Raw genomic sequence first — 26,224 nt, 5'->3', positions numbered from 1 at the left:
TATTAATGTAGGCTTTTCTGCATCAGTTAGCAAATCAGTACAATTCTTCTTGCGGTTACAATGCTCTCCTATTTCACGTGACATTGTTCTTAGCTTCTTAGATACTTCAGATTGTTTGCCATAGCTCTATCTTTTTCTAGATTTACGACTGCTGCTTCACTCTGGATATTCTACCACCAGTTGAAACAACGACCTCAGTTGGATTTTACACGAAATTCAATTCTATCTACCACACTACAAAGCGGTGAAACGGTTGTCAAGGCTGCTCTGTGTTAGCACAAATCGTGGCACGAAATTCAGTTCCACCACAGCACAAAGCAAAGAAGCTAATGTCAAATCTGCTCCGTGTTAGCTTCGACAATACATAAGAAAGATCAACAATGACATTGCATTTAACAATGTGAACAATGAGACTTTCATAAAAGTAGACAAAAAGTCAGTACATATCAGATGCCCACACCTACTGGACTTCACCCTTTCTGTCCCTGTATTGGACGGACTTGACCCGTTTTCTCCGTGTATAACATATTATTATAATCTGGCTACTACTCCGTGACTATACCCATCACATTCATTTAAGTTCACCCAACTGAAAGTACATCTGATGAAGTTCATAATGATTAACTCATTTTCGTGAGGTTTACATCTACATCTACATTTATACTCCGCAAGCTACCCAACGGTGTGTGGCGGAGGGCACTTTACGTGCCATTGTCATTACCTCCCTTTCCTGTTCCAGTCACGTATGGTTCGCGGGAAGAACGACTGTCTGAAAAGCTCCGTGCGCGCTCTAATCTCTCTAATTTTACATTCGTGATCTCCTCGGGAGGTATAAGTAGGGGGAAGCAATATATTCGATACCTCATCCAGAAAGGCACCCTCTCGAAACCTGGCGAGCAAGCTACACCGCGATGCAGAGCGCCTCTCTTGCAGAGTCTGCCACTTGAGTTTGTTAAACATCTCCGTAACGCTATCACGGTTACCAAATAACCCTGTGACGAAACGCGACGCTCTTTTTTGGATCTTCTCTATCTCCTCCGTCAACCCGATCTGGTACGGATCCCACACTGATGCGCAATACTCAAGTATAGGTCGAACGAGTGTTTTGTAAGCCACCTCCTTTGTTGATGGACTACATTTTCTGAGGACTCTCCCAATGAATCTCAACCTGGTACCCGCCTTATAAACAATTAATTTTATATGATCATTCCACTTCAAATCGTTCCGCACGCATACTCCCAGATATTTTACAGAAGTAACTGCTACCAGTGTTTGTTCAGCTATCATATAATCATACAATAAAGGATCCTTCTTTCTATGTATTCGCAGTACATTACATTTGTCTATGTTAAGGGTCAGTTGCCACTCCCTGCGCCAAGTGCCTATCCGCTGCAGATCTTCCTGCATTTCGCTACAATTTTCTAATGCTGCAACTTCTCTGTATACTACAGCATCATCCGCGAAAAGCCGCATGGAACTTCCGACACTATCTACTAGGTCATTTATATATATTGTGAAAAGCAATGGTCCCATAACACTCCCCTGTGGCACGCCAGAGGTTACTTTAACGTCTGTAGACGTCTCTCCATTGATAACAACATGCTGTGTTCTGTTTGCTAAAAACTCTTCAATCCAGCCACACAGCTGGTCTGATATTCCGTAGGCTCTTACTTTGTTTATCAGGCGACAGCGCGGAACTGTATCGAACGCCTTCCGGAAGTCAAGGAAAATAGCATGTATCTGTGAGTCTGTATCTAATATTTTCTGGGTCTCATGAACAAATAAAGCGAGTTGGGTCTCACAGGATCGCTGTTTCCGGAATCCATGTTGATTCCTACAGAGTAGATTCTGGGTTTCCAAAAACGACATGATACTCGAGCAAAAAACATGTTCTAAAATTCTACAACAGATCGACGTCAGAGATATAGGTCTATAGTTTTGCGCATCTGCTCGACGACCCTTCTTGAAGACTGGGACTTCCTGTGCTCTTTTCCAATCATTTGGAACCTTCCGTTCCTCTAGAGACTTGCGGTACACTGCTGTTAGAAGGGGGGCAAGTTCTTTCGCGTACTCTGTTTCATCTTCACCTCTTCTTTCCGTGTAGTCTTCAATTAATTTACATTATCTAGACAGTGAGCCGTAGAGAGGTTTTTGCCAGATGTGTCCTTAGGTGTCTGACGGTGTAGTTGTGTTTGGTGCTGTGCTGCAACAGTGCAGTGTCTCAGGCGTACGGGGAGAGGCCCCTACCGCCTACCTGACTGTGACGGTGGTGGAGGCAGAGCATGCAGCCAGACCTGTGCCACCTCTGCGAACACCGCAGCTACTATGATTGCCGTTCTTGACGAATAACCTCTTTCCCTCAGGAATGGATCAATCTTAGTAGCATATAGCGTGGAGAACTTGTAGAATCTTATTTAAATATCAAACCATGATACCACCTTTAACTACGTCAAGAAACACACCTGCCTTGCTCCCTGCTTGGTCCTTCGTTGTATAAACGTACCCCAGCAGTTGTAGGGACTGGAGGATTGCGGATTGCCGGGCGCGGTGTAAAGTCGTTTCTCAGAGATGGCTGTTGTGATTAGTGTGGTGTCACCGCCAGACACCACACTTGCTAGGTGGTAGCTTTAAATCGGCCGCGGTCCATTAGTACATGTCGGACGCGCGTGTCGCCACTGTCAGTAATTGCAGACCGAGCGCCACCACACGGCAGGTCTAGAGAGACGTACTAGCACTCGCCCCAGTTGTACGGACGACTTTGCTAGCGACTACACTGACGAAGCCTTTCTCTCATTTGCCGAGAGACAGTTAGAATAGCCTTCAGCTAAGTCCATGGCTACGACCTAGCAAGGCGCCATTAACCATTTCTAGAGAGAGTCTCATTTGTATCATCAAGAATGCTGTATACAAATGATGGATTAAAGTTAAGTATTCCAGCAGCTACGTACTTTTCTTTATAGCATTCATTGCGTATCCTGTTTCAGACCTAGCGCCACTTGCGTGAGTTGACGCGTGCATTTCGGCCTCCTCTTGCAACACAGTGTTGGCTCTTCTGCCAACACTACAATTAGTAACGTGTTTCTGGAGAGATTTCTATACAGTACGCTTCGCAATTATACCTAGAATATGTAGGAAGGACATAAATCTGTAGTTTTCAGAATGGAGGAAGTCTTTCTTAGGTATGCGACGGGTAATGATTTAACCATATTCCAAGCTGAGGGCAAATAGGATAGCCCTCAACGATCGGCGCGAGATGCCGTGTGGGTGCCCCGGCCATCGTCAATTGCAATAAATACCCTATTCGGCCTTTCTGCCTTCAACAGAGTTACGCGTCGGATAACTATCGTTTCCTCTGGTCATCATCGATTCAGCGGTAACTTCCGCTTCGTCAGAGTAGATTAGACCGTTTTCGCCAGAGAGTAGGCTCGCTGTACTGGCGCGCATTTTATGTCCCTTCACCATCTTCCAACATTTCCGGGGTTTTCCTCCGCCCTGCGCGGATCTAAGCCTTTAACCCGAGCAGCGGGCCCTGTACTGCTGCAGTGCAGTCTGGACGCGGACCTCGAGTTGCCTGATCACTCTCGCTGCCACTGCCCACTTGTTCAGTGTTTGGCAGTTACGAGGTCAGTGACCTCCGTGGGCACTTCCCTTGTACCACTTTCATTGGCTAGCCTGGCGGGCCTACGTATGAAAGACTTGTGAAATACTAGATAGCGGAGTATATCACTTGTCGTTCGGTACGCAACTTTGGAAGATCCTACACGTATTACACTACCCGCTCACGACGTAAATAGGTTTTTCAATCCTCCCGACGTCAACTTCGCCAAGACGCACGGAAACAGGATTATAGCCGGAGCTTCTCTCATGGTTTGCAGGCTGCAAATTCAAGTTTTGCACAAGATAGATGGCCATAACATCTGGTCTGTTTTGGCAATCGATCTCCAATTCGTCGGTGGTCCGCTTATATACATTTCCTCCCGTCACATGCTTGCAACGTCACCACGCGTCACTGAGTGTCACGGTGGGCAGTGGTCATAATGCTTTAGCTCATCCGTGTACGTTCGCATTAAGACATAAATAGTGCTTCCGTTCCATTCAAGTTTACTGCAGGTTGCACACTTGAATGTCTCTGTGTGAATTCAGTTGTGAAATTAAACATCTTCGTGTTTGTGTGTAATGTTGTGGAGAATTTCAAAAACGTTTTATAATGATCTTTTCTTCATACTAACCTGGGCGTTGATGACGTGTCGGGCCGACTTGACTGCAGATTGGTCGATATAAAGGAAGCGTTGGGCATCAGAACTCGAAATATGAACAGCCTGACAATAAGTAATACTCGTATCTTCAAAGAGATTGTAATGTCTCTTCCAGCGGTCTCCCCGCGATATTTTCAGAAATTTTATAAATTATATAACTCAGTACATATCTCGAAATATCTCTTCTTATCTTACCGATTCCTAAACTTTAATATACGATGATTATCAATGCAAAGTATTTTCAAGCCCTATTATTTCTTGGAGCGTCCATTTACTCCATGGAATAGCTTCTCTGCTATCTATGTTTTCTCTTATGTAAAGAATGAAGGAGATCTTGCCGATTAGCCGTGAAAGAAGGAGGATGTATATGTATGTATTGTTGAGCTAGTCGCCATCTTGATGAGATTCTGCATGAGAAGGAATTTAGTACATGAACTAAACTAAAGTAAGTGTGTTCGCGTATTATTTAACTGATTATTATTGACAGTGTCTGCTTACTACGCTGTGTTGCACGGGATCAGTGGGGAACGTCTGATTTACGCTGGACGAACCTGCCGTTTTGTATGCTCAAGATATCCAGTTACTTCAAATAAATAGGCTAACACGGTCTTACCAGCAGATCTCCGGTCTTCCCCATGTGATCACCGAAAGTTAATAATTATTACAAATGTTTTCAGGAGATCGACTGACAATTTTCGTCGCACCTAGACTTCGAAATGGCTTCACTGCCTTATGGAATTTAAGTTAAGCTCAATTTAATCAGGATAGAACAGTATGGAACTGTGTGAATGTGATAAGCCTGCTTTGTGAATGAAAATTCCCTTAATATACGCATGTTTTTATTATCCTGATCAGTGAAGCTAAATCAGGCCGGTGTGAGAGAGGTTTTTTTAAATTAGGAAAGATCACACAAAAAAATATTAAAAGATGAAAGCTATTGCGAGGAAAAACACACTTTTTCATTAACTAATTAGACAGTAGTAGTCGTATACACTGCCTTAAGAGCCAGATTGAGACTCTTAATCAATATAGGTTGTGATGTGTCTTAGTCTCCGTGTCAACGGGAAGTCGTGGGAGAAGCCAAGTCGCCACAAAAATTTGTACAGGTGAACGCTGTTATACGTAAACGTTAAGAGTAAAATTTTAGGTGGTGTTGTAGTCTACCAGGCAACACGTCAAATTAACAGCAATCACGATGTTTCTTAAGTAATTACACATCGCAAGTAATTAACCCACCCACCAGCTAATGACAGATGTAGTATAGTAACGCACCCACCTTTCCAGATTTTGCACGTCCAATTTCCCTCCCTCCCCCTCCCCCCTCCATTTTCGGATGAAGTATGACCCCATGTGTCTGCCGAAGAGGAAATTTATGCATTTATGACTGACAAAAGCGATGTGCATTTAAATATCGCTTGGGTAAGAAAGTCCTTAATAGTGAGCCAGAGACTGATGTAAGACTGTAGCCCGTCCCTTTACTGAACAAAAACATTATTTTACAGGAAAGAAACCCGAAAAAAATATAAGAATAGCAGTGATGTAATGACAGACTTGTTCGCCGATGACCATGTGGTAATAACGAAATCGGAACAGAAGTTCAAAAAAGGTAACAAAACTGAATGAACTATTACGTACATATAACAAGAGAATACAGAGTAAACTTTAATAAAACCGACAAGCTGCAGGGACGGATTCCTGACCTGAAATGGAGGGAAAGAGGCTCTATGAACATGTGTTCGGAAATGCATCGTTGCCACAGTAGGTGGCGCTGATGAACGACAGTTCCTCTGACCACGTGCCGTGTGTTCCTTGTGTGTTGCAGGGTGTGAGATTGATACAGTGTACTATAAGCAGCAGAATGGTCCGGTATTCACGTCGAGAACAAACCGAGATGATGCATCTCCGTGTACGGCCAGGCACGGTCGAGAGGTAGCACGGCTATACCAAAACAAGTACCCTCAGAGACCAACCACATCACACAACATTTCAAGCCCTTTTTGGGCGTCTGTGCTATCATTGGTCTTCTCAGGCAAGTGCAGGGAGGTGGCGGACTGGAGGACAGGGGTCTACACGATATTGAGACGAACCCTAGTACACGCTTCAGGTAAGTGACCCGCCAACATGGTGTCAGCCAAAGTACAGGTACGATTGTGTGTGTCCTGCATGACAGCCACTACTACCCCTATCACCTACAGTCCCATGGAGACCACTTGAAACGTCCCCTTAGAACAATTTTTACACGACTGTGCTGATAAACCTCTTACACTATTTGCTTTTCAAAGAGCAAAACTGAACGTACTCAAACATTCACTAAAGTGACACACAATATTTTTAGCGCAACGCAATCTGACTATCAAAGATCCCTATCAGTAGTTAGTGCCTTCTGTAGTTTGAATCTTTTATTTAGCTGGCAGTAGTGGCGCTCGCTATATTGCAGTAGTTCGAGTAATGAAGATTTTTGTGAGGTAAGTTATTTGTGAAAGGTATAGTTTAATGTTACTCAGGGCCATTCTTTTGCAGGGATCTTTGATAGTCAGATTGCGTTGCGCTAAAAATATTGTGTGTCACTTTAGTGAATGTTTGAGTACGTTCAGTTTTGCTCAGCTGTTTGAAAAGCAAATAGTGTAAGAAGTTTATCAGCACAGTCGTGTATAAATTGTTCTAAGGGGACGCTTCACACTTTGCGATAAAGTTTGTGTTGTCATCCGAGAGAATTTGTTGTCGTTGCGCGCCCTCCGTCCATTTCTGGGTACGTGTTCATAGGGCCTTTTCTCCTCCATTTAATTACGAAGTAATACGACAGATAGCTTCATCTAAACGTTTGCACTGAACTGCACCTGTAAATAGGCCCTACACAGATGTAGAAGAGAGTATCCAGAGATAAAGTAAAGAAAAAACAGAATCGATGCTTTAACAGGCGTCTTGGATTATATATTAAGAAAGATCTTAAAAAAAATTGATAACATCATCTCTATACCTTGCGTATTTTATGGAAGTGACAGAATGGTATTACAGCAATAATATTGGAGAAAGATAAACAGAAGTTTACCTGACTTTGGGTTCATAACCGGGATGACACGTACTTTGCACGAATGTTTCGGCTACTTCCCCAGTTGTGTATATCTCACGTTCTCACTGTTCGGACTCCAGTCAAACCGTAGTGGGACACAGAGCACACCGCCCTGACCTCTGTTTCCTGGAGCCGTCAAGAAATAAAACAGTATCACAGAATTTTAAGACGAACAAAAATTCTAAACCAGATTTAAAAAAGAAACAAATGTTAAATGTACGAAAAATGTTCTAACACACTACACTTTTCCAAAACAGAGCCTGAATATGCACTCTGAGCAGAGAGGAAAAGTGAGCACTAAGACGTTTTCCAGCGTGATTTAAACGAACTGAGCGCCATATGCCACGCTTTCCTTACACTAAATTCTCTGTCCCTGTTATTTCCGTTGTCAGTCATTCTGATTCCGACTGCCCCTTGTATTAGTCTTTCTCAGAAATTCGTCTCCTGCTTCGCGAAGCTCGTGTTTCAGTATTTCACTCTACTTTCACAACTGAGGGCATGTCTGAGAGGGGTGTAGCGGCTGTGTTCTTTACGTCTTTATACAACAGTTACATAGTCTGCCTAACGTACGACGTGGCACGTGATTTTTTGAAGCCATAGCTCACCTTTCACAGAGTATAGCAAACCTTTCAGTTTTCTTGTAGGGATCGACATTCGACGTTCGTGTAAGGTAATCTATGGATCCCAAAACCAGGTGTATACCACATACCGTACGAATGTGCAATGTTGTATATCTGATAGACTACAAGGGGTGTGAACGAAGGTGTAAAGAACGCAATAGTTACATCCAGATCAAGCAGCCAACTAAATCAGCCGTCGCCGTAAACTGCCTCATCTCTCCACATTCAAATTGTCACTCTGCAGCCGAATGTGCGCTGTTTTGACACTTCCTGGCTGATTAAAATTATGTGCCAGACCGAGATTCGAATTGGGAACGTTTGCCTTTCACGGCCAAGTACGTTAACGGGTTACCTACCCACACACGACTCACCGTCCTGGTAGCTTTACATCTGCCAGCACCTCATCTTCTGCCTTCCGAACTTCGCAATAGTTGTCCTGCGAAACTTGCTAGACTAGCACTCGCGGAAGAAATGACAATCCAGAGATGTGGCTTAAGCCACAGCCTGGGGTATGTTTTCAGAATGAAATTTTGACTGTGCAGCCGAGTGTGCGCCGATGTGAAACTTTTTGACAGATTAAAACGGTGTGCCGAAACGAGACTCGCACTGGAGACCATTGACAGTTTCATATCAGCCCATACTCCGATGCAGAGTGAAAATTTCACTGTGTAAACATCCCCCAGGACACGGATAAACCTTATTTTCGCAATATACTTTCTTCTAGGAGTGCTAGCCCATCAAGTATCGCAAGAGAGTTTGTGTGAAATTTGGAAGGAAGGAGATGAGATGAGATAAAGCTATGAGGACAGGGCTTGAGGCGTGCTTGGGCAGCTAAGTAAGTAGAGAACTTGCCCATGAAAGGTGGATGTCTGACACACAGTTTTAATCTGCCAGGAAGTTTGCCTCACCTCTTCATTTCAGGCACAGTAACAGAATATGATAACAATAATAATGGGATTTACTCAATTTTTCGTGAGAGTCTGCGGCTTATATTTATCACTGCTGGTAGCATTTGGTGAACAAAGCATCTGAAGATGGTCAACCTATGGTTGAAACCTGTTACGATTCTTATCATGTCCCATGATAGTGTCATAAGTAAAAGGAACTGAATAAAACAGAATATCGATATTCAGGCTGCCTTCGGCAGTGAAGTGGCGAGGACGTTTTTGCGCTCCAGCCACTCATAGTGTGCAAGGCGGTGTTTATTTGTGTGGTACACCACATACTGAAGTACTGAGTTACGCGAACCACGATGGCTCTTTCCTGTTAAAAAGCGACGCTTAAGATCGCTTTTGAAGCACAATATACACTACCAAAACCATACGAAAACTGAATGTTTCTTAAATGATTTGGTGAAACTCGACCCTGAAAGACGATTGCTGTTAATGAAGTAAAAGATCCACGCAGTGGACACAAAATGAAAAAGCTACTCCTTATGTTTCTGATCTAGACTGCCATAAAAATTGGAAGGTACTGTTAATCAGAACTAAGGTAGTAGTTATAGTCTAATTCATAATCGGTTTATTGATCTTAAACAAGACAAGACAACAAAATTATTAAAGAAACATAATACAAAAAATATTTATTTAACAAAAGCCTTACTAAAATGGGACCTATGGTGGACAAAGTGATCTGCTGGGGATCGACACACGACACTAACCAGAATATTACTCGCTCTATCTCACTTCATACATGTGAATCCAGGTTATGGCATCAAACTACGCCACCACCAAGCATCTATATTCTACCATACAAAAAAAAAAAAAAGGAAAAATATTGTTCGAAAGAACAGGGTGCTGAGAAATAGATATTATAGCCCTACGTTGCAGCAGCGAATACTTTACCTTCCTGCTGGTCACGGCGGCACACTACGATGCGTTCGGCGACTGAAGTCATGGACGGCGGCCATCTGTAATTAAATGCGCGTTCCCGAAAGATGCAAGTACACGGTCTCGGGTTCGGTTAATTCAGAATGCAGGTACTTCCCTAAGAGCCTCTGAAACCCCGACAGATTCCAGTGATTCCAGTGTGCAGGTGGACCCGTTTGCTGGTCTGCCAAACTAATTTGACTCCGTGCCACGACTGTGCGTGTGGGAATACGTCAAATGTTTAGACGCCCGACTCAAGACAAACAAGTACATACACGTGTCACTCGTTGTGACCGTGATGATACAGGGTGTTTCAAAAATGACCGGTATATTTGAAACGGCAATAAAAACTAAACGAGCGTTTGTTGCAATATGCTTCGGACAACAGTACATTTTCAGGCGGACAAACTTTCGAAATTACAGTAGTTACAATTTTCAACAACAGATGGCGCTGCAAGTGATGTGAAAGATATAGAAGACAACGCAGTCTGTGGGTGCGCCATTCTGTACGTCGTCTTTCTGCTGTAAGCGTGTGCTGTTCACAACGTGCAAGTGTGCTGTAGACAACATGGTTTATTCCTTAGAACAGAGGATTTTTCTGGTGTTGGAATTCCACCGCCTAGAACACAGTGTTGTTGCAACAAGTCGAAGTTTTCAACGGAGGTTTAATGTAACCAAAGGACCGAAAAGCGATACAATAAAGGATCTGTTTGAAAAATTTCAACGGACTGGGAACGTGACGGATGAACGTGCCGGAAAGGTAGGGCGACCGCGTACGGCAACCACAGAGGGCAACGCGCAGCTAGTGCAGCAGGTGATCCGACAGCGGCCTCGGGTTTCCGTTCGCTGTGTTGCAGCTGCGGTCCAAATGACGCCAACGTCCACGTATCGTCTCATGCGCCAGAGTTTACACCTCTATCCGTACAAAATTCAAATGCGGCAACCCCTCAGCGCCGCTACCATTGCTGCACGAGAGACATTCGCTAACGATATAGTGCACAGGATTGATGACGGCGATATGCATGTGGGCAGCATTTGGTTTACTGACGAAGCTTATTTTTACCTGGACGGCTTCGTCAATAAACAGAACTGGCGTATATGGGGAACCGAAAAGCCCCATGTTGCAGTCCCATCGTCCCTGCATCCTCAAAAAGTACTGGTCTGGGCCGCCATTTCTTCCGAAGGAATCATTGGCCCATTTTTCAGATCCGAAACGATTACTGCATCACGCTATCTGGACATTCTTCGTGAATTTGTGGCGCTACAAACTGCCTTAGACGACACTGCGAACACCTCGTGGTTTATGCAAGATGGTGCCGGGCCACATCGCACGGCCGACGTCTTTAATTTCCTGAATGAATATTTCGATGATCGTGTGATTGCTTTGGGCTATCCGAAACGTACAGGAGGCGGCGTGGATTGGCCTCCCTATTCGCCAGACATGAACCCCTGTGACTTCTTTCTGTGGGGACACTTGAAAGACCAGGTGTACCGCCAGAATCCAGAAACAATTGAACAGCTGAAGCAGTACATCTCATCTGCATGTGAAGCCATTCCGCCAGACACGTTGTCAAAGGTTTCGGGTAATTTCATTCAGAGACTACGCCATATTATTGCTACGCATGGTGGATATGTGGAAAATATCGTACTATAGAGTTTCCCAGACCGCAGCGCCATCTGTTGTTGAAAATTGTAACTACTGTAATTTCGAAAGTTTGTCTGCCTGAAAATGTACTGTTGTCCGAAGCATATTGCAACAAACGGTGTATTTCTATCGCTGCTCGTTTAGTTTTTATTGCCGTTTCAAATATACCGGTCATTTTTGAAACACCCTGTATAAGCAGTACCTCTGACGGTTCAGAAGGTGACTGCCACAGGCTCTAAGTTGCACCCTAGCAAAGGACACAAGTCTCACCATTTAGGTAGAGACCTGCAGTTCTTTACTAGCGAAGCGCCAGTACAAGAGACTTGTAGCAGAGTGACAATCTCCCTTTCTCTGTGTTGCCTCCTCAGCTTGGCTCCAAAAGCACATTTCTCTTTTTTGACTTCTCCCAATTTCGCACAAGACAATCATGAGCTGGAGCCTGGCATTCTAAGCTTGGTGAATGGTCTTTGCACTGCAAACTCATTTGACCAATCAGAGATTTAAAGTTAATTGGCAGAAAACGGAAAAAAATTCAGCTTTGCGGCCTCTTTCCCACACGTTTGCTGTGTCTTTTGCTAACACAATACAGGGTGGAAGCACAGCTCTCCATAAACAGCTTGTTATCTCCCCTGTTGCGTCCATTTCAAAGTTTTCAAAGAATGGCCATAAACTCACATTGACAAAACACGTTTTGAAACAGAGTCTGGTCGTCTGGGCGCCAGTTTCCCTGTCCCACGAACATTTGCAGAACGTTTACATTTCTTTTGGTGGCTTGCTCGCTAACAAGGCCTACAACGCGCTGTCGGCGACTTTGTGGTACTAGACCATATACCTGGACGTCTGGCGCCAAAGCTTAATGTGTTTCTGCACAATGCGACCGCGGCACTGGCCGTCTAGAAATGTCTCCTCACCGTTCTCCAGAAAAAACGCGCTTTGTCGCCCCACCAACGCCGTGCTTTTACAGCAGTCGTTTAAGTTGGCACTCTGTTCCTTTGAACGCAGATAAAGCTTACCGTATTTCTTTCCCTAGAGCACACAAACAAGACCATAAACAGCTGCCCACCATTTCATCACAATGTATGAAGTCAAATCGCCATAGATCGTATTCCCTACACTGAATCAAAAGTGAGAGTGCTCTGCAATCTCTCAGCCCATGAAGATTGATAGGGATCTACTTTCCCATTGCTTCCAGTACAGTTTAAGCTCGTGGATGAAGCAGCATGTGATGGACTCCTTTTGCAATCTAAAGGAGGTTACCGTATTTTCCTCATTGACATAAGAATAGATGCAGTTTAAGTCAATCACGTTGATATGGGAGTTACAACTCTTCATGTATTCGAACTTACATTCAACGTTCCACTTAACATGGTTATTGACGCTTTCTGGCCATAAGGAACAGTCCTCAATCATATTGCGGAGAAACAGTCCATTTTTGAAACTTAGCAAGCAGTCAGTGGTGTGCACCAGATATGTATCAAACTCCAAAAGCACATACCATCTTATGTGTACACAGGAGGATAGCGTTTCATCATTATATATGATAAACAACTGCGGACCTGCTAAAGGGGCAGAGTGGGGCGATAGTTAACCAGGTAGGAGGCTCCGAAGTCATGCAAATAGATATCGTTTCGAGCACCAACAGACCCAACTGATTCCTGTGTCACAGTTTTTCGCGTCGGTGACGTAAACGGTAATGGTATTAGCGATAAAAGTGCAAATACTTAAACGTATGTTGCAGGCAGTGGACATGGACACTGTGTTCCTACTGGAGTTACAGAACACTGAACCAATGGAGTTACACGGATGTCGTTTATAGTTTAGCGGGTGATGGAGATGGTGACAGGGAATAGTGGCGAAACGTATTACCTTCTTACCATCGACCTGCGGTGTTTCACTCTTACTATAGGCGACGTCCGTTTAGTGAATGTCTGAATCGGCGAAGAGACGCGGAAGGCCAGCTTTTTATGGACAGCCTTTTTATGGCGGATGTAACTTCTCTCTTTGGCGGATGTATGGAGCATCATATTGCCAGTGGTGATTTAAATTCCGTCATGCAGCCCAAGATCCAGCGCCAAAACTTCGTTCCATGCCTGGCGCTACAAGCACTGGTGCAGGACGTTGTTCTGCACGACACCTGGTAAAAAAAATAAAAAAAACATGGTGATCGTCATTGGTTCACGTGCATCACTAGCCTTTCGGCTAGTCGCTTAGACAGGATTTGTGTGATGCATGAGCTATGTGTGACGGCGTTTGATGCAGAGGTGTGGCCAACGGCTTTTACAGACGGCCATGCTTATACACTCCTGGAAATTGAAATAAGAACACCGTGAATTCATTGTCCCAGAAGGGGAAACTTTATTGACACATTCCTGGGGTCAGATACATCACATGACCACACTGACAGAACCACAGGCACGTAGACACAGGCAACAGAGCATGCACAATGTCGGCACTAGTACAGTGTATATCCACCTTTCGCAGCAATGCAGGCTGCTATTCTCCCATGGAGACGATCGTAGAGATGCTGGATGTAGTCCTGTGGAACGGCTTGCCATGCCATTTCCACCTGGCGCCTCAGTTGGACCAGCGTTCGTGCTGGACGTGCAGACCGCGTGAGACGACGCTTCATCCAGTCCCAAACATGCTCAATGGGGGACAGATCCGGAGATCTTGTTGGCCAGGGTAGTTGACTTACACCTTCTACAGCACGTTGGGTGGCACGGGATACATGCGGACGTGCATTGTCCTGTTGGAACAGCAAGTTCCCTTGCCGGTCTAGGAATGGTAGAACGATGGGTTCGATGACGGTTTGGATGTACCGTGCACTATTCAGTGTCCCCTCGACGACCACCAGTGGTGTACGGCCAGTGTAGGAGATCGCTCCCCACACCATGATGCCGGGTGTTGGCCCTGTGTGCCTCGGTCGTATGCAGTCCTGATTGTGGCGCTCACCTGTAGGGCGCCAAACACGCATACGACCATCATTGGCACCAAGGCAGAAGCGACTCTCATCGCTGAAGACGACACGTCTCCATTCGTCCCTCCATTCACGCCTGTCGCGACACCACTGGAGGCGGGCTGCACGATGTTGGGGCGTGAGCGGAAGACGGCCTAACGGTGTGCGGGACCGTAGCCCAGCTTCATGGAGACGGTTGCGAATGGTCCTCGCCGATACCCCAGGAGCAACAGTGTCCCTAATTTGCTGGGAAGTGGCGGTGCGGTCCCCTACGGCACTGCGTAGGATCCTACGGTCTTGGCGTGCATCCGTGCGTCGCTGCGGTCCGGTCCCAGGTCGACGGGCACGTGCACCTTCCGCCGACCACTGGCGACAACATCGATGTACTGTGGAGACCTCACGCCCCACGTGTTGAGCAATTCGGCGGTACGTCCACCCGGCCTCCCGCATGCCTACTATACGCCCTCGCTCAAAGTCCGTCAACTGCACATACGGTTCACGTCCACGCTGTCGCGGCATGCTACCAGTGTTAAAGACTGCGATGGAGCTCCGTATGCCACGGCAAACTGGCTGACACTGACGGCGGCGATGCACAAATGCTGCGCAGCTAGCGCCATTCGACGGCCAACACCGCGGTTCCTGGTGTGTCCGCTGTGCCGTGCGTGTGATCATTGCTTGTACAGCCCTCTCGCAGTGTCCGGAGCAAGTATGGTGGGTCTGACACACCGGTGTCAATGTGTTCTTTTTTCCATTTCCAGGAGTGTATATGCACCACTGCTCTGCCAAAGCAGAGGACATGGCCAGCAGAGGCCCTAGGAGGCTTAATGTCGCGTACTTACTGGAGGACGACTGTTACCGGGAGATCAAAGACATGTGGAATCACCATCTACCACGTCAAAGAGCATAAGATTCGACACTCTTGTGGTGGCTCCGCTGTACAAAGCAGGTTACGATGGGATTTTCTTAGATACTGTCGCAAATGGTCACAATGTCATTGTAGGATGTCTTAATTTTATTTCACAGTCCGACGGGAACTGGTAACGCAAATCCATCCCCTGCACGTCAGATAGCTGTTCACCGTATAAAGTCTCAATTACTGCGATTTACGACAGTCAAGACAGAAGGAGTCAAGGTACACGCGATAATGCTCGGTGGGTTACCCAAGAAACGACCATCGTCACACTACATCGTGAGCGAAAGGCGGCTGCGTCGTCGAGTAGTATTAGGGAAGTTGAAATGGACGAAGGGATACGGATCAAATCGCAGCGGGACATTACAGGTGCTTTTACCTCCCATCATCGCAGTTTACACACGGAGCACCAGTTGGACAGAGCAGGAATCGCGGACGTACTCGGCGACATGCCGGCGGCCCACCGCCCCACTGAAGCAGACCAACTCCTGGCGGAAATAATTACGCAGGACGATTTGGGGGCTGCCCTAAACTGCGGTGCATCCAACAAATTAAGAGGAGTTCCCGATTTTCTACCGACCCTTTGCTCCTCTCGTGCGACCGACGTGGATATGGATATACAACGAACTGCCGACTCCTTCGTTCCAAATCCACTCCGAGTTCATGGCGGGAGTTACTCTACCCATTCCAAGACCACATGGTAGACGCCGACCACAAGACCATCGGCCCCTGACGTAGCTTAATGCCGATTACAACATGCTTCAGATTCGCCTTACCCCCTCGGTGATGCCGGATAAGATACATTTCGATCAAAGGTATCACGGCGGAAGGAGTAAGCGGTTCTAGGCACTTCAGTGTGGAACCGCGCGGCCGCTACGGTTGCAGGTTCGAATCCTGCCTCGGGCATGGATGTGCGTGATGTCCTTAGGTTAGTTAGGTTTAAGTTCTTTGGGACTGATGACCTCAGAAGTTAAGTCCCATAGTGCTCAGAGCCATTTGAAGGAGTAACACACACACACTGCTGGGGGCGTATAGGAATGTCTTAGCACTTATGCCAGCTTGCAGATTGCGAGATCCCCCGGTGGCAATAATTTGGACTACGCCTTCCACCAGGTGGGCGAAGCTCTGCTTGGCGCCGTCGTGGAACGAATGGGAGTCCCCGGCATTCTTTGATGTGATGTTGAAGTTGTTTCATGGTGCGAATCCTCGAGTCTTGGTGGATGGGATTAGCCTCGCACCGATCCGAATTGGGCGTTCGGTGTGGCAGGGTTGCAGTCATTTTCGAGCTAGCTCTGCACGGATTCCCACGACACCTCTACGGACTCCAGTTACGGACTGCGTCGTCTCGATGCTGTGAATACATCGATGACGTTATTGTCTTCCAAAAGAGGGACATGAAATCCAGGTGGAGTTGCGATGGTTTCACCAGAACAGGGCGGGGGCGGGAGGCGTCATTAATACGCGGAAGACCGGTCACCTGGAACTGGGTAGGCGGCTGCCGTCAGGTTCACCAGCACCTTTCACCATGGCGCCCCTCCCCCCTCTTGAATGTTTGGGGACGGTGTTTCATGTCAACACGCAACGTAGAGCGGTCGACAGTTTCTGATGGTTCCTACTACATTTTCGTGCATTAGTGCGGCGACATTGAAAGTTGTTAATTTTATAAAACTTCTATGATTTTGTAGTTATTAGTTCTGACGAAAGACGCACGGAATTGTGTGAAGTTCCATCTCTCACAATATTAGTACTCAGACTGAAAAAAGCAAAAATTAATTACTTTTCGTAGATGTAAGAAATCAATTTTCTATCATCTGATTGCGGGTTTTAAAATATTCTCTAACGTCTCCTAACAACTATAGTGCAAATCTCCTGTAAGCAACTGGCAACTTACCTCGCCTTACAGCTGCAAGTGCCTCACCAGCAACATGCTAAAATAATTCAAAAGAAATACTGCGATCCATGGAGAGTGCAATGCATTGTCACAACTACTCATACAACTACTGCCCAGGAGGGTTTGGTCAACAGGCCTTAAGCGGTTTAAAGAAACGAAAGAAACCAACAAAACTTAATTTACTGTTTTCACAGAATTGATTATTTAAACAAAGACAAACTTTACACAGACTTTTTATTTTATTTCACTGTGTGATTAGCAACAACTTCAATTATTCCACAATGTCAATCAATAATCACGTCTGTGGCCACAACAAAGAAATGAATATTACTCTCAATGTACGCAAACACAAATCTGACAAAATCTCTCCAGTACGCAAGCAAGCAACAACTACGTGTAGCAAAAATGCAAATTAACAAAAATCCTCAGTTAATACCAAAGTCTCCTCCGGCGCTGCTAGCACGTTCACGGCAGGCTGCGACCTCTCATTCCTCGGGGCTTTTCTCCACCACACGCTGCGTCCAACCACTTCGATAAAAATCAATGGCCAACTTTCGAAAGAAATATTATCGTCCAACATCCAACATGTGCAACGTACTATACGTATCGTACTGACAGTACAGTACGATAAGGTCTGTTTGGCACCAAAAGTAGGTCACCTCGCACGCTTATTGCACTTGTGCACTACGGTCGCCTCTATGTTAGGATCAGCGATCGGACATTTTGTGAGTGCTGGCCTCCTATTCAAAATCCGATACTATACATTGACGCTTCCACCTTGGGGAGGAGGAGGCGGACTTGTCCACGTGAGGTACAGAGCGCGGGCAATATTTCTCAATAAAGTACCCCCCTCCCATATCGATTCGCTCACAGGTTAACGTCGGCCCCAGTGCGCCGCCGCTCGCTCACGTTCGGGCCTTCCTTGCTGACTCTAGTCATCTTCGGGGAGAGTTGCCGGTGACCAAGCGCACCCCAGAACGAAGGAGGTCCACCGTTGCTTCCTACGACAACGCCCACGTAACACGGTTGAACAGAAATATCCCGTGATACGATGGAGGAACGTCTGTCGTGCGGTTGATCACTCTCTCTTACTGCGGGGGTGCGGGCTCTGTGTCGTATCGCAATGAACCATAAATTCCCGAGATGTCTGGTAGACACGCCGCTACGCCGTTAATGTGCGTTCACCGACTCCGACGAACATACACACATCAAAAAAAGTTTTGCATCACCCGGAACTCCTGAAGATAGACGTTGACTCTGGATATTTTACCACAGACACAGTCCCTTTAACTTTTGAGAGATGTCACTAAACCCGTCCAAAGATGTAAACAACAACGCATCAGCAGCGCCTATTAGACGGAGGGGGTCCGACAGCCAAGCAGTTCCAGTCATTCCACCAGGAAGGAGGTACACGGCTCGTGTTGTCTGTAGTTCAACGATGTCTCGACGGTCAATACGGCGGTTCGCTGGCGTCCGCATTGTTACTTTGTGCCAGGAAGGCCTCTTAGCAAGGGAAGTGTCCAGAAGTGTCGACGTGAACCAAAGCGATGTTGTTCGGACATGGAGGAGATACAGAGAGACAGGAACTGTCGATGACATGCCTCGCCCAGACCGCCAAAGGGCTACTACTGCAGTGGATGACCGCTACCTACGGATTATGTCTCGAAGGAACCCTGACGGCAACGCCACCATGTTGAATAATGCTTTTCGTGCAGCCACAGGACGTCGCGTTACGACTCAAACTGTGTGCAATAAGCTGCATGATGCGCGACTTCACTACTGACGTCTATGGCGAGGTCCATCTTTGCAACCACGACACCATACAGTGCGGTGCAGGTGGGCCCAACAACATGCCGAATGCACTGCTCAGGATTGGCATCACGTTCTCTTCACCGATGAGCGTCGTATATGCCTTCAAGCAAACACCCGTCGGAGACGTGTTTGGAGGCAACCCGGTGAGGCTGAATGCCTTAGACACACTGTCCAGCGAGTGAAGCAAGGTGGAGGTTCCCTACTGTTTAGAGGTGGTGTTATGTGGGCCGACGAACGCCGCTGGTTTTCATGGAAGGCGCCGTAAAGGCTGTACGATAAGTGAATGCCATCTTCCGACCGATAGTGCAACCATATCGGCAGCATATTGGCCATGCATTCACCTTCATGGACGACAATTTGGGCCTCCATCGTGCACATCTTGTGAATGACTTCCTTCATCATAACGACGTCTCTCGACTAGAGTGGGCAGAAATGAATCCTATCGAAAATGCCTGGAATAGATTGAAAAGAGGTGTTTATGGACGACGTGACCCACCAACCACTCTGAGGGATCTACGACGAATCGCCGTTGAGGAGTGGGACAACCAGAACCAACAGTACCTTGATGAACTTGTGGATAGTTGCTACGACGAATACAGGCATGCATCAATGCACGAGGACGTGCTACTGTGTATTAGAGGTACTGGTGTGTACATCAGTCTGAACCACCAAGTCAGAAGGTCTCGCTGTGTGGTGGTACAACATGCAATGTGTGGTTTTCATGAGCAATTAAAAGGGCGGAAATTATGTTTATGTTGATCTCTATTCCAATTTTCTGTACAGGTTCCGGAACTCTCGGAACCGAGATGATGCAAAACCTTTTTTGATGTTTGTAGTTTTATTTGTGGCACAGCCATTGAGTATTGGCTTTTAACGAGGAAATTGTTAGCCCTGTTTGTGCGTACCACACTTACAGCACTTACAGCCACCTCCCCCCTCCCCCCTACTTTTCCCGGAAGAGGTCTATTTCCAGCCTTCCAGGGCCAACGCACTGCACTGGATAAATGGAATGGCGACACCTTCACCGAGAAGCTGATAAGGATGTCTTGGAATTTTGGGTATGGGCTATAAGAAGGAGATACGATCCTACCGTGACACGAATAATATAGAACCAGTTTCGCCAATTATTTGGCAGAACTTCACGTAGACCGTTGGGCTAGCTGGAGTGTTCTAGTTGCCAGACAGGAATATGAAAACAATGTTCAGTTGGAAGGCTAAGTTCACGCATGTGCTGCTCAGGAGACTATTCGATCGTGTATCAAGAGGACAATCTAGACCTGTCGACTGTCTCGTTGCAGGGCCCCGTTTTCCGTGTGTGTTCTTACACAAGTAGGCGGAGGACGCGTTTTTTCCCCTTATTCTCCTTTCCGTGTTCGATCCGGCATACAGTTTTAATCTACCAGGAAGTGTGCCTCGACACTCTTATGTCAGCCACAATGAGAGAATATGATGATTATCGTAACAAGATTCGGCCATACTATATTGAGATTCTTTACGTTATAGGCGGCCTCGTTGTCGGCATTTGGTGGAAGAAGCATCTGAAGATGATCAACATGTGGCATAAACGTGTCATGGTTGTCATAATCTTCCTTGACAGTGTTGTTATTTCTCAAAAGTACTTCAGTTGTGACATGAAATGAAGCGGGGAGATAGCAGCATCGCGGGGAAATTCTGTGACTGCGAAACAAAACAGGCAATAAAGATTGCAGTGGCGGATATTGTAACTAGTAACGACAGAGGCTTTAGTTTCAGTAGAGCGTGCGATCTGCCTTTTAATATTAAACCATGTCGGGAAAGATAACAGCGCTTTCTCTGTGTTCATAGGCCAGTGCCTATTGCGGCGTTTTTTGTTGAAGAGTTTTGTCTAAGATTTTCCTCTTTGCTACGAGGGTTAGCCGCACTGTCTCAAGCGCCTTGTCACGGTCCGCGCTGCTCCCGCCGTCGAAGGTTCGAGTCCTCCCTGGAGCATGGGTGTGTTTGTTCTCCTTAGCGTAAGTTAGTTTAAATTAGATTAAGTAGTGCGTAAGCTTAGGGAGATACTAAAAGGTATCAGATAGATTATATAATGGTAAGACAGAGATTTAGGAACCAGGTTTTAAATTGTAAGACATTTCCAGGGGCAGATGTGGACTCTGACCACAATCTATTGGTTATGACCTGTAGATTAAAACTGAAGAAACTGCAAAAAGGTGGGAATTTAAGGAGATGGGACCTGGATAAACTGAAAGAACCAGAGGTTGTAGAGAGTTTAAGGGAGAGCATAAGGGAACAATTGACAGGAATGGGGGAAAGAAATACAGAAGAAGAAGAATGGGTAGCTTTGAGGGATGAAGTAGTGAAGGCAGCAGTGGATCAAGTAGGTAAAAAAACGAGGGCTAGTAGAAATTCTTGGGTAACAGAAGAAATATTGAATTTAATTGATGAAAGGAGAAAATATAAAAATGCAGTAAATGAAGCAGGCAAAAAGGAATACAAACGTCTCAAAAATGAGATTGACAGGAAGTGCAGAATGGCTAAGCAGGGATGGCTAGAGGACAAATGTAAGGATGTAGAGGCTTATCTCACTAGGGGTAAGATAGATACTGCCTACAGGAAAATTAACGAGACCTTTGGAGATAAGAGAACCACTTGTATGAACATCAAGAGCTCAGATGGAAACCCAGTTCTAAGCAAAGAAGGGAAAGCAGAAAGGTGGAAGTAGTATATAGAGGGTCTATACAAGGGCGATGTACATGAGGACAATATTATGGAAATGGAAGAGGATGTAGATGAAGATGAAATGGGAGATACGATAATGCGTGAAGAGTTTGACAGAGCACTGAAAGACCTGAGTCGAAACAAGGCCCCCGGAGTAGACAACATTCCAGTAGAACTACTGACGGCCTTGGGAGAGCCAGTCCTGACAAAACTCTACCATCTGGTGAGCAAGATGTATGAAACAGGCGAAATACCCTCATACTTCAAGAAGAATATAATAATTCCAATCCCAAAGAAAGCAGGTGTTGACAGATGTGAAAATTACCGAACAATCAGTTTAATAAGCCACAGCTGCAAAATACTAACACGAATTCTTTACAGACGAATGGAAAAACTAGTAGAAGCCGACCTCGGGGAAGATCAGTTTGGATTCCGTAGAAATACTGGAACACGTGAGGCAGTACTGACCTTACGACTTATCTTAGAAGAAAGATTAAGGAAAGGCAAACCTACGTTTCTAGCATTTGTAGACTTAGAGAAAGCTTTTGACAATGTTGACTGGAATACTCTCTTTCAAATTCTAAAGGTGGCAGGGGTAAAATACAGGGAGCGAAAGGCTATTTACAATTTGTACAGAAACCAGATGGCAGTTATAAGAGTCGAGGGGCATGAGAGGGAAGCAGCGGTTGGGAAGGGAGTGAGACAGGGTTGCAACCTCTCCCCAATGCTATTCAATCTGGATATTGAGCAAGCAGTAAAGGAAACAAAAGAAAAATTTGGAGTAGGTATTAAAATCCATGGAGAAGAAATAAAAACTTTGAGGTTCGCCGATGACATTGTAATTCTGTCAGAGACAGCAAAGGACTTGGAAGAGCAGTTGAACGGAATGGATGGTGTCTTGAAGGGAGGATATAAGGTGAACATCAACAAAAGCAAAACGAGGATAATGGAATGTAGACGAATTAAGTTGGGTGACGCTGAGGAAATTAGATTAGGAAATGAGACACTTAAAATAGTAAAGGAGTTTTGCTATTTGGGGAGCAAAATAACTGATGATGGTCGAAGTAGAGAGGATATAAAATGTAGACTGGCAATGGCAAGGAAAGCGTTTCTGAAGAAGAGAAATTTGTTTACATCGAGTATAGATTTAAGTGTCAGGAAGTCATTTCTGAAAGTATTTGTATGGAGTGTAGCCATGTATGGAAGTGAAACATGGACGGTAAATAGTTTGGACAAGAAGAGAATAGAAGCTTTCGAAATGTGGTGCTACAGAAGAATGCTGAAGATTAGATGGGTAGATCACATAACTAATGAGGAAGTATTGAATAGGATTGGGGAGAAGAGAAGTTTGTGGCACAACTTGACCAGAAGAAGGGATCGGTTGGTAGGACATGTTCTGAGGCATCAAGGGATCACCAATTTAGTATTGGATGGCAGCGTGGAGGGTAAAAATCGTAGGGTGAGACCAAGAGATGAATACACTAAGCAGATTCAGAAGGATGTAGGTTGCAGTAGGTACTGGGAGATGAAGAAGCTTGCACAGGATAGAGTAGCATGGAGAGCTGCATCAAACCAGTCTCAGGACTGAAGACAACAACAACAACAACAAGCTTAGGGACCAATACGTCAACAGTTTTGTCCCATAAGACCTTACCACAAATTTCCCAATTTTTTCCTCACTAGTAACCTTTTTTACGGTATCTGACACTCTTTTATTTCATTTTAAACTTTCCTGAGCTTGCTTTGATTTTTTCTTTGAGGGCACCGGGAAACAGAGCGTTGTGTGCGTGTCGCGTCCAAAGTTTGGTTGGAGTGTAGAGAGCAACCGCCTGAGGAGAACAGCTAGACAAGTCGCCGAAACATCGCGTGAGCAGTGTCCAAAGCCAAAAACTTGCGAACTATAAAGCACTCCGAGAGAGCCTGAAACGTAACAACAGAAGTAAGATCGTGACGGGAGGCGAACAGAGTGAACCGTCGAGAGATAAAATTAGAAGTGACGTTATCCGTAAGGAATTTAATGTTAATAAAATGAGGGATGAAATATGCAACTGCGGAAGATAATGGCTGTCGCGCTTACAACAGACGACCCAAAACTGCCTCCCGTGGCAAAGTAAGAGCAGACTGTATAGAGACAGGAGTACCATTAGGATTTTCTTTGCTGCAAACCCCGTTTGGAGGGTGAACAAGAAGTAGACGAGAGAGTACTGCAGGAAAACTTAGTAATTCCTGGGAGAAGGCCAGTCTGTACAGATATATTCCAGAAGCGTATAGCCGAGTGTGACACTCGAGTGCCGAGGCGGCGCCGGAGTTGGCCCCCTCGCCAGATCCATATTCATGCAGCGCGAGACGCACGCTTTGAGCCCGCTGCACGGCGGCTGCCAGCGAATCCACGCCGAGACGTCCGTCTCTGCTCTGCAGGTGGAACGCGCCTCGCGGCTCTGTCGCTACTCCTGTAGCCCGTAGGCTGCCCACGGGCACGACGTACCTGATAGAAACGGCACTAGCGCGAGGGGCGATGCAGAACCGCTTGCCTACATGTCGGTGCTTATACACCTGCACAGGAATCACGCTGGGTTGCATAAACTCTGCAGCAGTGCTCTCAAAGGGAAGCTTTTTGGTCGTGTCTTACACCGAATTCCATAACATTTCATTATCCTTGTTTTGCTTTTGTTGATGTTCATCTTATGTCCTCATTTCACGACACTGTTCATTCCTTTCCAACTGCTCTTTCATCTCTTTGGTTGTCTCTGAACTTTAATTCCCACTCCAAATTTTTCTTTTGTTTCCTTTACTCCTTGATCAATGTACAGATTGAACAACATCGGGGAAAGGCTACAACCCTGTCTCACTCCCTTCTCAGCCACTGCTCCCCTTTCATGCCCCTCGACTCTTACAAGTGCCGTGAGCTTTCTACACTCCTGGAAATTGAAATAAGAACACCGTGAATTCATTGTCCCAGGAAGGGGAAACTTTATTGACACATTCCTGGGGTCAGATACATCACATGATCACACTGACAGAACCACAGGCACATAGACACAGGCAACAGAGCATGCACAATGTCGGCACTAGTACAGTGTATATCCACCTTTCGCAGCAATGCAGGCTGCTATTCTCCCACGGAGACGATCGTAGAGATGCTGGATGTAGTCCTGTGGAACGGCTTGCCATGCCATTTCCACCTGGCGCCTCAGCTGGACCAGCGTTCGTGCTGGACGTGCAGACCGCGTGAGACGACGCTTCATCCAGTCCCAAACATGCTCAATGGGGTCAGATCCGGAGATCTTGCTGGCCAGGGTAGTTGACTTACACCTTCTAGAGCACGTTGGGTGGCACGGGATACATGCGGACGTGCATTGTCCTGTTGGAACAGCAAGTTCCCTTGCCGGTCTAGGAATGGTAGAACGATGGGTTCGATGACGGTTTGGATGTACCGTGCACTATTCAGTGTCCCCTCGACGATCACCAGTGGTGTACAGCCAGTGTAGGAGATCGCTCCCCACACCATGATGCCGGGTGTTGGCCCTGTGTGCCTCGGTCGTATGCAGTCCTGATTGTGGCGCTCACCTGCACGGCGCCAAACACGCATACGACCATCATTGGCACCAAGGCAGAAGCGACTCTCATCGCTGAAGACGTCACGTCTCCATTCGTCCCTCCATTCACGCCTGTCGCGACACCACTGGAGGCGGGCTGCGCGATGTTGGGGCGTGAGCGGAAGACGGCCTAACGGTGTGCGGGATCGTAGCCCAGCTTCATGGAGACGGTTGCGAATGGTCCTCGCCGATACCCCAGGAGCAACAGTGTCCCTAATTTGCTGGGAAGTGGCGGTGCGGTCCCCTACGGCACTGCGTAGGATCCTACGGTCTTGGCGTGCATCCGTGCGTCGCTGCGGTCCGGTCCCAGGTCGACGGGCACGTGCACCTTCCGCCGACCACTGGCGACAACATCGATGTACTGTGGAGACCTCACGCCCCACGTGTTGAGCAATTCGGCGGTACGTCCACCCGGCCTTCCGCATGCCCACTATACGCCCTCGCTCAAAGTCCGTCAACTGCACATACGGTTCACGTCCACGCTGTCGCGGCATGCTACCAGTGTTAAAGACTGCGATGGAGCTCCGTATGCCACGGCAAACTGGCTGACACTGACTGCGGCGGTGCACAAATGCTGCGCAGCTAGCGCCATTCGACGGCCAACACCGCGGTTCCTGGTGTGTCCGCTGTGCCGTGCGTGTGATCATTGCTTGTACAGCCCTCTCGCAGTGTCTGGAGCAAGTATGGTGGGTCTGACACACCGGTGTCAATGTGTTCTTTTTTCCATTTCCAGGAGTGTATATGAGTTTTAAATAACCTTTTGCTCCCTGTATTTTACCACTGACACCTTTATAATTTGAAAGAGAGTATTCCAGTCAACAATGTCAAAAGCTTTCTCTAAGTCTACAAACGCTATAAACGTGGCTTTATCCTTCGTTAACTTATCTTATATGAGAAGTTGTA

This window comes from Schistocerca cancellata, chromosome 2 (genome assembly GCF_023864275.1).
Source record: "Schistocerca cancellata isolate TAMUIC-IGC-003103 chromosome 2, iqSchCanc2.1, whole genome shotgun sequence".
NCBI lineage: Eukaryota > Metazoa > Arthropoda > Insecta > Orthoptera > Acrididae > Schistocerca > Schistocerca cancellata.
This window is presented reverse-complemented; position numbering follows the sequence as displayed.